We start from the raw sequence: 15,576 nt of genomic DNA on the forward strand, positions 1-15,576 counted from the left end.
CTGATTGACAACTATCTGCGTAAGTGTAGAGTGCTATGGAGCAGATTCTAACAAGGCTTATGATCTCATCTGCAGGTTCATAAACCTAAGAAGATTTTTTAAATGATCATTGCTGAGAAAAGGCCATGTGCAAATATTGATGCCTAACTTTCCAGTTAGCATTCCCATCCAACCCTTTTTTAACTAACCTTCATAATGAGATAATTATAGGTGAGGAAGAACATTCAGATTATTTCAATTCATCCACCCTGAAAGATTCTATTTTCTCTCTATTGTAGCAGCCAATTGTTTCTGAAATGATTCCAGGGATCTTTCCACCATTAGTCTCTATGTAAGTTTATTCCTTCTGTTGATTACTCGTTGAGATTAATTTTCATTTTTTGATATTATAAAATGACTAAACGTGAATCAGCAACATAAGAGTCATAGAGTCATAGCAGTGTACAGCACAGAAATAGACCCTTTGGTCCAACCTATCCATGCCGACCAGATATCCCAACCCAATCTAGTCCCACCTGCCAGCAACTGGCCCATATTCCTCCAAACCCTTCTTATTCATAGACCCATCCAGATGCCGTTTAAATGTTGCAATTGTACCAATCTCCACCACTTCCTCTGGCAGCCCATTCAACACATGCAGCACCCTCTGCATGAAAACGTTGCCCCTGAGGTTTCTTTTATGTCTTTCCTCTCTCACCCTAGACCTATGCCCTCCAGTTCTGGACCCAGAGAAAATACCTTGTCTATACAACACGATCTGGACCAGATGGGCCAATGGGCTGAGAAGTGACAGATGGAGTTTAATTCAAATAAATACAAGGTGCTGCATTTTGGGAAAGCAAATCTTTGCAGGACGTATACACTTAATGGTAAGGTCCTAGGGAATGTTGCTGAACAAAGAGACCTTGCAGTGCAGGTTCATAGTTCTTTGAAAGTGGAGTCGCAGGTAGATAGGATAGTGGAGAAGGCGCCTGGTATGCTTTCGTTTATTGGTCAGAGTATTGAGTACAGGAGTTGAGAGGTCATGTTGCGGCTGTACAGGACATTGGTTAGGCCCCTGTTGGAATATTGCAGACAATTCTGGTCTCCTTCTTATCGGAAAGATGTTGTGAAACAGGGACAACCTTTTTTTACACACACGGTGGTACATGTATGGAATGAGTTGCCAGAGGAAGTAGTGGAGGCTGGTACAATTACAGCATTAAGAGGCATTTGGATGGGTATATGAATAGGAATGGTTTGGACGGATATGGGCCGGGTGCTGGCAGGTGGGACTAGATTGGGTTGGGATATCTGGTCGACATGGATGGGTTGGACCGAAGGTCTGTTTCCATGCTGTACATCTCTATGACTCTATGACTCTACTTACCCTATCCATGCCCCTCATGATTTTATGATTTCACAAAGAAAGAACTGCAGATGCTGATGATCTGAAACAAAAATAAACTGAGATTGTTGGAGAAACCTATCAAGTCTTTCAGGATCTGCGGAAAGAAAACAGTGTTAATATTTCGAGTCCAGTGGCATGCTCTGAGAATTAGGGCCAGACTGTTCAGTAGAGATGTTGGGAAGCACTTCAGCACAGATAGGTTGGGAGGGGTTTGGAACTCTCTTCCACAAATGGCAGTGGATGCAGGATCAGTTTTAAGTAAAGATATGAAGAGATGTGGGCCAAAGCCAGGTGTATGGAGTTAGACGATAGATCAACCATGATCTCATTGAATGGTGGAACAGGTTCAAGGGATTGACTGGCCTACTCCTGTCTCTATGTTTCTATTTTTCTATGTCCCTTCTTCAGAACTTCCTTCAAAGGTGAGTCTGTAGCTTGTTTTACAACATACCTGCAATAGTTGATTTTAATATAGGACAAAGTAATAATTATCCTTGCCAATATGAATAAGAAATGCCTGGTCATGATACTAAAAGTACACTTGTCTAATTTGACCCTATGTCACAGCGTTACACTTGCACAATATAATTTAATGTAATATGCTGTTTTATCTTTCCCTGTTTAACAATAATTATGTAACTCGACATAAATAACTTTCCTTATATCCAGTTGTTTGTTGCTTCTCTACTATCAAAGATAGTCAGAACACATCGCACTCGTTGCAGTGAGTTACATAGAGAAACATTGGATCATTGGAATTAGGAGCAGAGTAGGCAATTCAGCCTTTCGAGTCCACTCCACCATTTAACATGATCATAACTGACCTTATCCGGGTCTCAACTCCACGTTTCTACTTCCTCCCTAAAGCCCTTTATCGCAATTTTCCTCAGAAACTCATTCATTTCTTTCTTGAATCTGCTGATTGATTCAGCCTCCACTGCACACTGCATTAAGTTCCACAGATTTGCAACCTTCGAAGAGAAGTAGTTTCTCCCCATCTCAGGTTCGAACCTATCTCCACTCACACTATATCTGTGACTTCTTGTGTGAGACTATCCCAAAAGAGTAACATCTGACTTCTCAATCCCCTTTAGCACTTTAGTTCTTCTGTTGACTGTTTAGATGAATATTTGCCCAGAATGAACACCCACAGAGTGATTGTATAGACCCTGATAGGGGATTTCATTTCTAAGACAACATCGTTTATGAAATCAGGTGAGACATGGATAGGATGAATAGCCAAGGTCTTTTCCCCTTGGGAAGGGAGTTCAAAGCTGGAGGGTATAGGTTTAAGGTGAGGGCGAAAGATTGAAAAGGGACCTAAGGGGCAACGTTTTTACACAGAGGATGTGCGTGTAAGGAATGAGCTACGAGAGGAAGTGATGGAGGTTGGTACAATTACAACATTTAAAAGGCATCCGGATGGGTATGTGAATAGGAAGGGTTTAGAGGGATATGGTCGAAATGCAGGGAAATGGGACTAGATTAATTTAGGATATTTAGTCAGCATGGATGAGTTGAACCAAAGGATCTGTTTACATGCTGGACATCTCCATGACTCTATGACTCTATTTCCTCCAGCTTCAGAGATGTGATTGGCCTTACTGTAAGAGTTTCCTTCATGGGTATATTATCACCATGCTTACTGCTCTATCACACATGTATTCATTTATTTTGCAATGTTACTGAGTTGTTTTAAGAAGTAGTTGTATCACTTTTGATATTCACCACAAAATCACTTATCAGTTGTCAGATTCCCTAGAATACCTCATCTAAGAAGCCCAAGTTCCTCTGATCTTCCCCCATGTAGTCCAAAAACTGGATATTCCCTTTCCCTGTCCTGTCTCCAGTGTGTGAATCTTTCTTTTTTTTCTTAATTGCTAAAGGTGAGCACAGTTTTAAGCTACAGTCTGATTGAAGTGCAACAAAGTTCACCACTCCTTCCTCTGCCCTAAATGTTTTAGCTAGTCGTAATCTTCCAGGAATCCTTAGATTCTGGAAAAGATCCAGAAGGTTTGAAAACTGCCAATATTACACACTTTACAAAAACAGGTAACTGTAGGCCAGTTCGATCAACAGCTATTATTGCAAACATGCTCGATTCTATTACAGAGGCTATAATAACAAAGCGTTTAGAAATACTCGAAATGAACAGAGTCAACATAGAGTCTTCGAGTCTTCCAGCTGTACAGCTGCCTTGTCCTTGACAACTAAATTAATCTTGTCCCATTTGCCAGCATTCAATCCATTTCCCTCTAAACCCTTCCTATTTATTTACCCATCCAGATGCTTTTTAAATGTTGTAATTGTACCAGCCTTCACCACTGCCTCTGGCAGTTCATTCCACAAACACACTACCCTCTGCACCTTTGTTCCCTTGTAAATCTTTCCCCTCTCACTTTAAACCTATGCCCTCTCGTTCTGGACTCCCCCATCCCAGAGAAAAGGCCTTATCTATTCACCCTCTCCAGGCCCCTCATGATTTTATAACCTCTATGAGGTTACCCCTCAGCCTCCAATGCTCTGGGGAAAACAGCACCAGTCTACTCAGCCTACCCTAAGACCTCAAACACTCCAACCCTCACAACAAACGTGTAACTGTTTTCTGAACTCAAGTTTCACATCTTTCCTATAGCAGGGAGCCCAGAATTGCTCACAATTTTCCAAAAGTGGCCTAATCACACTGCCCTGTACAGTAGCAACATGACTTCCCAACTCTTATACCCAATGCACTGACCAATAAAGGCAAATATACCAAACACCTACTTCACTATCCTATCTAAGTGTGACTTTGTTTTCAAGGAACTATGAACCTGCACTCCAAGGCCTCTTTGTTCAGCAACACTCCCTAGGACCTTACTATTAAGTGTGTATGTTCTGCCTTGATTTGCCTTTCCGAAATGCAACACCTCGCATTTATCCAAATGAAACTCCATCTGCCACTTCTCAGCCCCCATCAACCTCTGACTCCAGTAATTCCTGAAAGATTACAGCAGTGTCGCTACAATTTTGTCAGCTACCTGATTCAATCCCTGGGATCTAGTCCATCTGATCCAGGTGTTTTATCCACCTTCTGGCCTTTCAATTTCCCCAGCACCTTCTCCTTTAGTGATGGCTATTACACTTCTACCTCCTGACTCTCTTGAAATTCTGGTATGCTGCTGATATCATCTGCTGTGAAACTGATGCAAAATACTTATTCAGTTCCTCCGCCATTAATTTGCTCCCCTTTACCACTTCTCCAGCCTCATTTCTTAGCAGTGCTATGTTCAATGTTGCCTCTGTCTTACCTTTTATTATATCAAAAAAAACTCTTGCACTCTTATTTTATATTACAATTGGCTTACTCTCATTTTACATCTTCTCCCCAGCTTATTGCTTTTCTTAGTTATCCTCTGCTGGCTGTTAAAGGTTTCCCACTAATCTTCACCACATTGTATGGTTTTTCTTTTGCTTTTATGCTATCCCTGACTTCTCTTGTCAACCACAGTTACTTCATCCTCCCGTCAGTATGTTTCTTCTTCCTTGGGATGAATTTCTGCTTCACTATCCAAATTACTCCCAGAAGCACCTGCCGTTACCTGTTAAGCTCCCCTTTCAGTCAGCTCTGGCCAGCTTCCCTCCACAAGAATCTCAGTGAATCTCTTTCTCACTGCACCCCCCAGGTTGTCTCTTTTGCCCTGAAGTGCCTTCCTAGCTAACCACCTCCCCTTCCCCCACCTGCCCCAGCATGACTCCCTGCCTATTTATCTCCCAGCCCCCTTGGGCACACCCCTTCTCCTCTCACCCACCAGCATTCTCCCGCCACCCACCCACCAGCTTATGCCCGAAATATGGACTCTCCTGTTCCTCGAATGCTGCCTGACCTACTGTGCTTTTCCATTGCCACACATTTTGACTCTCGCCAGCTTCTCCCTCACGTCTTTGCAGCTACCTTTACTCTATTGTAATACTGTTACATCTGATTCCAGTTTCTCCCCTTCAAACTACAGAGTGAATTCTATCATATTATGGCCAGTGCCCCCTCAGGGTTTCTTTACCTTAGCCTCCCTAATCAAGTCTGCCTCTTACACATTAGCTCCAGAATTGAATGCTCCTTAGTAGGCTCTACCACAAAAAAGATCTCATAGACATTCCATAGATTCCTTTTCCTGAGATACACTACTAAACTGATTTTCTCAGTCCACCTGTATTTTGAAGTCCCCCATCATTATTGTAACAATGCCTTTCTTACATGTCTTTTCTATCTCCTGATTTAATTTCCTTCCCCACATCCTGACTACTGCTAGGAAGCCTGTGCACAACTCCTGTCACGTTTTTATTGTCTTTGCAGTGCCTCCACTCTACCCGCACAGATTCTATGCCTTCTGACTCTAAATCATTTCCTGCTATCGCTTTCATTTAATTTCTTACTGACCCCACCACTCTGCCCATCTGCTTGTCCATTGGATAGAACGTGTACACTTGGATATTTATTTCCCAGCCCCAATTCCCCCTGCAGCCACAACACGACGTCTGCCAACCCCAATAGCTTCAAGAAGAGGAAATCTTTCCTAACAAATGTTTTGGAGTCCTTTGAGAAGATAACGAGTAAGCTTGACAAAAGGGAACAAATGGATGCAATAAATTTGGATTTCCAGAAGGTATCACACATAAAGCTACATAATAAGTAAGTGTCCATGTTATTGGGTTCGATGTTAACCCAGAGAGAGATTATTTAAGTAATATAAAGTAGAGGGGTTGTTAAGGGGATGGGGGACACTTTCAGGTTGGCAATCTTTATGTAGTGGAGTGCCACAGGGATCAGTGTTGTGGCCACAATTTTTTTGCAATATTTATTAACAGCTTGGATGATGAAAGTAAATGTAGTAGTATGCCCAGTCGGTGGAGGACACAAAATTAGATGCTGAGTTCACAATGAAAACAATTCAGACAGTCCACAGAGGGATTATGCAAGTCGGCACAAACTTGGCATTTGGAATATAATGTGGGGAAATGTGAGGTTATACACTTTGGCAGGAAGAATAGAAAATCCAATATTTTTAAATGGGGAAAAGACTGCAAAAAGTTGCAACACAGTGATTTGTAGGTCCTTGTTCATGAACCATGCAAAGCTAACATCTAAGTTCAGCAGGTAATGGGGAAGGCAAATGGAATGTGAGCTTTTATTTCAAAGGGAATGGAGTATAAAAATATGAAGATCTACCTATAACTATACAAGGCACTAGTCAGACCACCGATGGAATATTGTAAACAGTTTTGATCTCCTAAGCTAAGGGAAGATATTTTCAGTGGAGGCAGTCTAAAGAATGTTTTGAGATTTGTCCCATATATGGAGGGATTTTCTTATGTGTACAGTTTGACTAGGTTGGGCTTATACTCATTGAAGTTTAGAAGAATGAAAAGAGACTTAATTAAAACATATAAGATTCTGAGGAGGTTTAAGTCTAAGACCAGAGGGCATAATCTCAGAGTAAGGAGTCACCAATTTAAGACACTGATAAGGAGGAATTTCTTTTCTTAGAGGGGAGTGAATCTGTGGACACAAAAACAGAAGTTTCTGGAAAGGTTCAGCAGGTTTGGCAGCATCTGTGAAGAGAAATCAAAGTTAATGTTTCAGATCTGGCAACCCTTCTTCAGAACTTTGTGAATCTGTGGAATTCTTCACTGCAATGGGCTAGCAAGGCTGAGTCATGAAATACATTCAAGGCTGAAATCAACAGATTTATAATCTTTAAATGAATCAAAGCTTGTGGAGATAAAGCAGGAAAGAGGAGTTGAGATTTATCAGATTAGCCATGATCTCATTAAATAGCAGAGTAGACTCAATGGGATGACTGACCTACTGCTGCTCCGACAGCATCCAACCGTATTGTGATTCTGCTTTCCATTAGTTGAGCATGATTAGTGTTGCGTCATTCTTTTGGCGTCATCATTCGTTATTTCCACATAGAACATAGAACAGTACAGGCCCTTCGGCCCTTAATGTTGTGCTGACCTTTTATCCTACTCAAAGATCAAACTAACTGATACATCCTTCAATTTACTATCATCCATGTGCCTATCCAAGAGTCGCTTAAACGTCCCTAATGTAACTGACTCTACCACTACCGCTGGCAGTGCATTCCGTGCACCCACCACTCTCTGTGTAAAAAAACCTACCTCTGACATCTCCCCTGAACCTTTCTCCAATTTCCTTAAAATTATACCCCCTTGTGATAGCCATTTCTGCCCTGGAAAAAAGTCTCCGACTATTCATTCTACCTGTGCCTCTCATCATACTGTACACTTCTATCAAGTCACCTCTCACCCTTATCCACTCCAATGAGAAAAGCCCCACAAGGTGTAAGTTTCTCAAAATTCCCTTTAATGCCTCCTTTTCTTTTGGTATTTTCAGGGTTCCATTTTGAGTTTTTATAGCTAAAACTGAAAACAGGGGCTTGATTTTCAGTCCAGGTTCAGGAACTGGGTGCCCAGATAGTTTCTAGATGCCAATCTTGTATCATATGTCATTGAACGTGAATTTTTAATTGTAAATATCATAACTGGGCTGATGGCAATTTGAATGTAACAAGAGGTGAGACCTACCTGCAGAACACATGACTTACCTCCAAAACCAGATAGCAAACATTATGTGGCCTGCCATTGCCTGGCAGAACAGATAAGAGTTGTGCCTGATCTGAAACAAAATTCCCTAGTGCCAAAATTTTCGTATCATAAAAATATTACTTAATTGTTCCCCTCACCAAACCAAACAGCTGTGTAGTAACATGAGTCAAACTTTTCAGATTTACCGCACTTCAAATTTAAAATTAACTTCTTACGCTTCCTTGCCCATTAGCAAGTTCCTTGAGATCTTAACAGACCATTGATTGGTAGAGAGTGAGTTCCGGATGATATTCCAGCAATCTCTGCAGTATCGGAGAGTTGAGACATCATCCAGGAGTGCTATTTTAGCAGCACTCGTGCTTCTGCTTCCCCCACCAACCTTCCCCGAGGCAGTTGAAAATCCAGGCTGAATACTTTAATTATAATCTAACATGTGCACTATAAATCCTGAGCATAATTCACTGACTTATAAAGGACAATTTCATGTGTCTGTTCTGAATAAAGAGCCTAAATTCCAAAGTGCACTTCAAGAATGCTCTTTGAGCATTGAGCCTCAACAATGCTGCTGGGAACCTGCTCGGATTCACGGACCTTGCTCCTCCGTATGCAAAAGGAGCCTCCCTGCCATGAGCTTAAATGGCAGCTTTATAGATTGCAAAAGATTATAGATCACTGAAAACGCAGCTGAGATATTATAGTCCCCTCACTTACACTGCTGGAATAGAATGCCTGTACTTTTAAGGCATCTGAGTACAAATGATACATAATTGGGGCATTAAACATTCAAGCTGACTGCCAGACTATATGGAGTGGGCAGCCATAGCCTCGTAGCCCAATGTTGGGAAACCATTCCAGCGGTAGAACAGCAATGGGAAGTTATCCCAATGTGACTCCCTGCTATCTTCCGGCCTCTCAGCTTCATTTCTGCCAACTGTGGGACAGTAAAGCTCAGCCCAGGCACTGAAGGCTGCATGACCTCATTGAAGACATTCTCTTCACTGACATTGTGGAGGTGAATTTAGTCATAGTTTTGCCACAAGATGGATGGTAAAGATGTGAGGGTGATGTTCCATCAAGGTATATACAAGATATATTTTCAGTGATGGAGCATGTAAAATAGATAAGGTAGCCAACACACCAGCTTCATCCCCATCTCTGAACTTACCCCCGATTACACAGAAGGCAGTGATCTCACCAGCTTGTCCACTGTTTGTAACTACATATTTACGTCTCAATTAAGCTTGTTTTAAGCTCAATTGATTCAAAATTACCCATAAAACGATTGGCATCAGCATGCTTTGACATGGGCGGGTCATGAGGAGTGTGATTCCATTTTTTAAAACAGTGTTTGAAACAGTAGGAAGGAAGAGCAGGATCTTTGGGTGGAATGTTCTTTGCCTGCTGGGGACTTGCCTCCAAGAAGGTAGTCCTTCCTGCCACACATACTTTAAAACCCAGCCCTAAATCTGAAAGGAGTTAAAATACATCCTAGCTAAAAATAACCTCAGGTTTCCTTCATGGTCCTGGCTGTAGTTTCAGTAGCTCCCATTACAAGGCTCTTTAAGTGCTAGGACTCAAATCCTAATAGGTGAAGTCCTACTGTCCATTGATTTAGCCAATCCACAATGCATATCTTTATGACTCAAAAACATGCGTGCACTTATTGCTAACAAATTGATGATGCCTTAATGATTGAACAGTGGCCTTCTCTACATCATTAAGGCCGACAATGGGGAATGCTCATTCATGGTTGCAGTTTCTCAGACATTGAAGTAGTCTGTACTGACATGCATCGAGATTGGAACATCCAAGTTTGGATTGATATGTGTCAAGTAACATTCGTGAGACACTGGTATCAGACAGAGACTATCTCCAACAAGAATGTCCCAACCACTGTAATGTATTCTTCACTTGAAATGGAATCAGAGGGTTGGGAATATTTAGGTCAATTGAGGGTGAAGATTTTCAGTAAAATATAGATAAATACATAATATAGTAACACACTCTGTTTTCATTTTTAAACTATGCATTTATTCTCATTTTTATATACATCTTTTGTTTTATGTTGTCAATAGTTATTATTTTTTAAATTTACAGCAATTTGTCAAGTAGAGCAGTAGAGATTCCAGGAACAGAGGAGTTTCTCTGTAGTTGGGGAACTGGGTGATGCAAAACTAAGTGTTGCAGTGGCAGTGCTGGTGAGGGGATACAATATTTTGTGACCAATTTACAAGAGCAATTTTCATTATAAAGTGCTGTGTCCATATTCATAATGGAAGAAGATGATACAAGGGTCAGTCAAAACATCACAACAGCAAATTACAGGCAGGTTTGTAGACCAGAAGTACACATTGACATAAAAAGTATCGATAGGTCATGCCAAAATCACAAACAGAAGTGCTACTCCAGAACAAAAAAGATTATAAAATTTAAAGGGAGGATCCTCCCAAGCCAATTCCATGAATGTTTAGAAGGTTTTCATAAGTTTCTTTGAGACAGAATGGGATGATCACAATGCTCTTTGCCAGTATTGTTGTTTTAAGCTTTACCAATTCACAGGATGTAGACGTCATTGGCTGGGCTGTATGTTTTGCGCAGTCTTCATTTCCCCTCTTGAAGATGGAGGTGATCCTTGAACAGCTACTGTCTGGGTGATATGGGAACACCTACAACACTGTAAGGTGAGGAGTATTCATTTATTTTATTCAATTTAGATTTCGTAGTGGTTTGATGAAACAGAATGGCTTACCTGGCCATTTAAGAGAGCACTGAGTGTCAACCAAATTGCAGTGTGTCTGGAGTTACATGTAGGCCTAAGCAAGTAAGAAAAGCAGCATTTTATTCTCTAAAGGACAACAGTAAACTAAATAAGCTTTCAGGACAACTGACAGTGGTTTCATGGCAGTGAATCTTGTGTTTTTTTTTTAACTAAGTCCAAGTTGCAGTTCTGTGGAGTTGAATTTTGTTGAGGGATTTCCACCCAGAGGCCTAGCAAGTTGTCACACTGTTTCTTACCAAATTTAACTAATTACACTGCCCCTCTCAATCAAATCCGACCCCATTTTACCATGTGCTGTTCACAGCAAAGTGAACATCCCAGAATTCACCAGCATCCCTAGCCCCTGCATCATCTTGAAAAGCCCATTGTTCACCTGGACAAGCATGATCAGTCAGGAGTTACCCTGCACAATTCTGATATTTGTCCTGAACTGGGCAGACAGGGGAGCTTCAGCACGGCCAGGTACTGCAGAGGTGAAGCTTCCTCTTCCCCAAGGACCAGGGGTGTAGGCCATGATGCCAGACTGTGGCAGTCAGGTCTGAGGTTGCCATTAAAGCCCTATTAGTGACCTGCACTTAGGAAGAAGGTCAATGATCTTGTCGATTCTGTCAATGTAAGTCTCACTATCGTCTCTCTGATTCCTTTGATACCTGTCACTCACCCGCTATCTCTGCTACTTTACCCACCTCCCAGCTTGCATGCCCCTTGTGCTGCTTAATCCTCACTTGGGACACCACCCCACCTGTACCGAAAGTAACAAATGTGCCATCCAACTCCCTGTCTCTCTCTCTCTCTCTCTCAGACCAGGGGAAACACCCTAAAAAAGGGCAGAAAAACTCAAGATGACTTATGCCTGACTCAGCTCCTCTTATGTGGAGAACATTTTGATTCTGATTGACCCAGTCTGCTGATTGTCTGTGTCCAAGCCCCCAAGCCTGCTCTTGGATTGGCTTGTCACGCATCGCTGAGAGAAGATGTTCCCCTTGACTTGACTGAGACTTGCTGACAACCATGACAAATGTACTGTGTTTTGTGTCTGTTCTATACAACAAGGCAAGACAGAAGTAGTTGGAAAGTCAGATAGCTGGCAGAATGGGTAATGTGTGAAAGGCAATGCAATGCAAGGCAGGAATGCCTTTAGATAGACTCAGAGTAAACATGTTCTATGACAGCAAGTGAACAGCTTGGCAATGTAGCCTTGTCCAGTCTATGAGCTGGGCTCATGTCCTTGAGTGGTATCTTTGCAGGATGATTGCAGCAGTAGTTGCCAGTACAACACTGGAGTGTAGAAGCATCGTGTAAGTGCATCAGAGATGCACCATGAGGATTCTTAGAAGCTGCACACATGAGATGCCAGTTTCTGTGACGGGGCTGCATGTGGTCATGCCTTGGGAGGTTGTTGCTCTGTATCCAGCATGGAGACGCTTTGGAGCAAACACAGAGCTGAATTTGTCGGGTATACACTCCAATTTACAAATCAAGTTTTCTTGACGTCTAACTTGTTTGGCAAGTTTGGTAAGGTTGAAAGCTGATTAATGAGACAAAAAATAAAAATTGCTGGGTTAGCTCAGCAGATCTGGCAGCATCTCTGGAGATAAATCAAGGTTAACATTTCAGATCAAGTGACCCTTCCTCAGAATGAGTTCTGGGGAAGGATCACTCAACCTGAAACGTTAAGTCTGATTTCTCACCACAGAGGCTGCCAAACCTGCTGAGTTTACCCAGCAATTTCCATTTTTAGATTAGATTACATTACAGTGTGGAAACAGGCCCTTCGGCCCAACAAGTCCACACCGACCCGCCGAAGCGAAACCCACCCATACCCCTACATTTACCCCTTACCTAACACTACGGGCAATTTAGCATGGCCAATTCACCTGACCCTGCACATCTTTGGACTGTGGGAGGAAACCGGAGCACCCGGAGAAAACCTACGCAGACACGGGGAGAACATGCAAACTCCACACAGTCAGTCGCCTGATAAGCAGTTCTTTTGGGTTTTTACTGAATATTAACACAGTGAGTTGGGTCATCAGCAAGGCTGGCTAACAAATAACAGCAACTTGCTGCTTCCCAGCCTTTCCAATTGAGGAAAGCGAGAACGATGCAGTGATATGCTGTTGATATCGCAATCAGCCTTGACGGACTTCTTGTATGATTCAGCCACAAATTTTGCCATTGACCACATTGCTCAAACCCCAATACGATTCTGCCTATCATCACTATTATTGAGACTAGTTGTTAAGTCAGAATGTATCAATTGAATCCAAATTCCACCAGCTGTACTTACAGGGTTCAAGCCAGTATCCTCAGGGCATTAACCCAGTCCTCTGGGTGATGTTACCAGCATGCACCATTTCCTGAAGGAAGCAGAATGACAGAGAGCTGGTCACTGACACTGACTTAACTTCTTAGACTTGTTATTGGTATTTGAATAGGAGAAAATATTCAATTTCGAATTAAAATAATGGGTGGAATTTTCCACTCCCTTGAGTCTTATGGACAATGGTAAGAAAGTTGGGAAAATACTGCAAGAATTGAAAAATCAGGTTCTCAAGTTGAGAAATAAAACTTCCGATTTTCCACTTTGGGTTTAAACAGCAAGACCACAATGTCTCTAAAAATGCAACAATCTTCTTCTCCATTCATTTACATCGCCTAATTACCTAGTTACCTCATTTGTCTGCAGCTCCCAGTTCTCCTCTCCTTCCATGAGAAACTAATCAGAACCAGTTCCTGACATGCAAGTGAAAGTGATTACTTGGCAAAAGCAGCTCACCAATTGCTTCTCTGGACTTTCAGACAATTCCGCCATCAGCACCATTTCCCAGTGTGCTCCATTGATACTTTCCTTTTCCACACTTCAACCACACAAATGAGCATTGCCAAAAGACCAGCCTTACCGCATCACTATTGTTGCTTTTGGACCAACTTACACACCACTTCAGTCTCTCAGATTTCATTTTGAAGCTCTGGGACACTTACAGCTTGCATACTCTACCAGATCATTTTTTTACACAGGCAGACACACATGTAGCACAGTACAGGAGGCAGGGAATCTCTCACAGTTCAGATGAGTGAAGAGTCAATAGGGTGAACATGTTGCCATATGCCCACATGATGTGTCAATATAACATGTGCCAGCAGCTTACATGGCATATGCACCAACTGTTTTTCAGCCAAATGGACATGTCTGAAAATCGAAAGGGATCTTTAGTGAGTTCAATGGATCTATGCCCAGTTAGGGGGCACCATTACACTCCGTCAGGAAGCCTATCTGATCCCAATCCAGCACATTGGCCACGGCAAGTCAAATGCTTTGTCTACCAAAGACCAGGGATTGAGCCATGATTAGTCCTGGACACCAAGTGCTATCAGTTTGGGGATTATCAATATATGAGTCAGGGTGACGTAGAAAATGTATCCCTGGAGCTTAGGCAGGGCCATCCTCACAAATCAGTCTGGCTGGTGGTCCAGCAGCGGTACCAGGGCTCGAGGCTTAATGATCAAGGTAATCAAAAGCAGCTGGCTATGGAAGCATGGACAGCAGGAAGTTCAAGTTTAAGAAAGGGGTTCATTGGACTTAGTCACTGAGAAAATAATTGGAGTGAAAGAGGACAGTTCAAGATCAAAGGGTAGGATCTCACAGAGCATAGGAGGGGACAGGAAGATCCGGGTGATGATGGTTTTCAAGAGTCACGATCACTCTTGGCCCTAAATGAGGAGACTGTGTGGTAAACAAAGGGATGGAAATTCACATAAGCTTTGGGGGTAAATTGGGACATTTCTGTTCATCCCCTTTATATAAGTGTTAGCAAGGAACAGGGATACAGGGACAGCAACTCCAAAGGGAATATAAAGTTTAGGGGATCACTTTGTGTCTCAGGTAGGGCCTGAGAAAAACTGATGGCCAACTAATGATGGAAAGGTGAAAAGGGGGTGTCTCACAATTACTCCCAATCAGCTGTCTATCACTGCATGACACCTGCTTGCTGTAATCTGACTGAATCCTTAAAAGCCACTTTACATGAATGCCATGTTACTGTCCCTGTCTTGCTGGCTGCTGTTTTTTATCCCCTAAATGGAAAGGAGGAATGGTAAAGTTTAGGTACCTGAAAGTGGGATCAGTTGAACATATCAGGCATATAATCATGTGAAAAATAGTTTTTCAGCAAGATAAAAGTTCATGGAGTGCAGAAATAACTAGATGTACTATAGATTAAGCATGGCTACGTGCCACATAAACAACAAAAGGTAACACAATGAAAGGCAGTCCAAACCCAAGCAGTTTTCAATTAGATTTTGCTTGGCCTCTAGTGCTGGACAGTGCATTGCTGTATCTCCTGAATGTCCCACTGAGTCAATGTCCTGATCCTCTCCCCAGAGGATTGCTGTTGATCCTCCAGCTTCACTGTACCCAAGAAACTCTCCTTTTGTTGGTTCCAGTTATGAAGAGCATAGCATGCAACACTGACATGAACACTCCTCCCGGGCTACACTGCAAGGCCCTACTGGAGAGATCCAGGTATTGAAACCTCATCTTAGGGAGGAATGACACATTGACCCCCCCCCTCCTCAGAAGTTTCCTGGTAGAACACTTGTCTGGCTACTCCACTGCTCCCTTATGCCTGTACCTGCAGGAGTCCAAGCTGAGGAGAGTGAGTTTGTGTCTGGCAGGACACTCAAAGCAGGCCTTTTCTTTATTGGCCCAAATCCATTCATGTCAATCACTCAGATCAACAAGGCCAACTGCAGAACTGCATAGTTTACTCCACTATAGCACTGGTGGAAGAGTGAG

The 15,576-nt window shown here is 42.4% G+C and overlaps 1 long non-coding RNA gene across 1 annotated transcript in view; it reads left to right on the plus strand.

Annotated features, from left to right (window-relative positions):
* The first annotated feature begins 276 nt into the window (after positions 1 to 276).
* Positions 277 to 15,576, plus strand: part of LOC122546840 — a 96,848-nt gene continuing 81,548 nt past the window's right edge. The window contains exons 1-2 of the long non-coding RNA XR_006310818.1: positions 277 to 331; positions 10,559 to 10,680. This is a non-coding gene — a long non-coding RNA (uncharacterized LOC122546840). The remainder of the gene's footprint in view (positions 332 to 10,558; positions 10,681 to 15,576) is intronic.

Source organism: Chiloscyllium plagiosum, chromosome 3 (assembly GCF_004010195.1).
Source record: "Chiloscyllium plagiosum isolate BGI_BamShark_2017 chromosome 3, ASM401019v2, whole genome shotgun sequence".
NCBI classification, from domain to species: Eukaryota; Metazoa; Chordata; class Chondrichthyes; order Orectolobiformes; family Hemiscylliidae; genus Chiloscyllium; species Chiloscyllium plagiosum.